Source organism: Octopus bimaculoides, chromosome 3, assembly GCF_001194135.2.
Source record: "Octopus bimaculoides isolate UCB-OBI-ISO-001 chromosome 3, ASM119413v2, whole genome shotgun sequence".
NCBI lineage: Eukaryota > Metazoa > Mollusca > Cephalopoda > Octopoda > Octopodidae > Octopus > Octopus bimaculoides.
Window position 1 is genome coordinate 51,213,027 of NC_068983.1, and position 2,078 is coordinate 51,215,104.

The window sequence follows — 2,078 nt, forward strand, 5'->3', positions numbered from 1 at the left end:
TATATATATATATATATATATATATATATATATATGAATAAGAGGAATGACCAGCAAATGTGGATGCCTATATGCTAGAAATAGATGCCGAATCATCCAACGACGAAAGAAATATGTTCTCAGTAAGAAAATTAGCGACAAAAACAGACTGTAAACGAGCAAGACAAATGAAAAAAATACTAAATTAAAAGACGATTAACCTACGTACCATGGTTTCACCTGTTAAAATTTACATAAGTAAATATCTGCAGAACCGTCAGCGTAAGTCTGTCGATATGAGAATATAATTTCCAGAACTAGACACAAGACGTCCATCCATAAAGGAACACGTGTAGAAGTTCTGTTAATTACATTCAGTGTATCCTTTCAAATGTCTTCAATCTGACGCGCTAAGTCCGGAAATAATTCTGCAGTTAATAAGTTACTGCAGCTAAATTTACCGGTAATTTTAATCCTCGGATTTTTATAATATGCTAGACCACTGGTTTTAATTGATTAATTTCAATTTCTACCCTCATTAATTAATTTTATATATATATGTATATATACATATATATATATATATATATATATATATATATATATACTTTATTAAATACTGATCGAGTTATACATATCTGAGGAGTAGCAGTTCCTCACACTTTACTGATTTTAAAGAATGATGGCCTCATCATCGGTTCGATGTTTCACATGTAGCGTGTCGAAATGTTTATCTGAAGTGATGCACCCTTCTTTGAAATTATTTCATGTACTTGGATTTTTGTCGCTTTCTCTACTTTTCCTGCAGTTCGCTCTTATAAAATTATCTATAATACATTTATTTGTGTGCACCTGGATGTACTGAGGTATACTTAACAATAATGTTCTTTCTAACTTGATCTAACTCAATTAGGATATTCTTGGTGTTCTTCAAATACTACAGCGATCGATTTATAGATATTTTCATTTCAGCCTCGTCACCGAAACTGTTAACAACAATTGGTTTACTAAGCGCAGCATTGGCGTTATTAACGTTGGCAGTGTTGATATTTGAAGTGTTGGTGATGTTAATAGTAGTGAATTATTAGATGTGTTAGTAGATGTGATGAAGCCACAGCTATCTTGCATTTCCTCAGTGTCTATATCAACCTAGGTGTTTTTGTTGCTTCTATCGCGTCCACGTTGGTTGCCATGGGAGATGTTTTACTGATCTGGCAACAGACAACGAAGGGAACGATAAAAATGCCGTTCCCAAAACTATTTACACCTCTCTGATATCATGACGAAATACCGGTCGATGTCGTGTTGCTTATATTTAAGAGAAGAGGAATTATGTACATTATTTACATTATTTACATGTGACGGATGTTAGTCCACATCTTGTTTGTTGTTAACACAAGGTTTCAGTTGATATACTCCCCAGCCTTCATCAGGTGTCTTGGGGAAATTTTGAAACTCGGTTCTTATTCCTGAGGTATATTTCTTTGTTATTATTATTGTTCAGTAGTTTTATTTTCATAACGAGCTTTCACTTCACAACCGAGCGCAGCTCTGTGTGCCTTGGTTATGTGCTGTGGTTTGCTGTGATGCTCTCATAGTTACTGTATTGAAAGTGGTTTGCGTAGGATGTGTGCAATGCCCAGTAATGCAATTTTCTGTATGTTATATATATTTGTAAGTCCTGTTATGTATTTGTCTGAATATTTTTTTTATTATACATAAGGCACCTATTATGATAGGAAACATCGAAAATACCTCAGGAATGAGAACCGAGGTTCAAAATTCACCCAAGACACCTGATGAAGACGGGAGGGTATATCAGCCGAAAGTCTGTGTTAGCAACAAACAAGATGAAGACAAATATCTGTCAATTGTAAATGATGTAAATAATGTATATAATTCTTTTACTCTTTTACATATTTCAGACATTTGACTGTTGCAATGCTGGAGCACCGTCTTTAATCGAAGAAATCGACCACAGGTCTAATTCTTTGTAAGCCTCGTACTTATTGCATCGGTATCTTTTGCCGAACCGCTAGATTACGGGGACTTAAACGCACCAGCATCAGTTGTCAAGCGATGTTAGGTAGGGGGCAAAC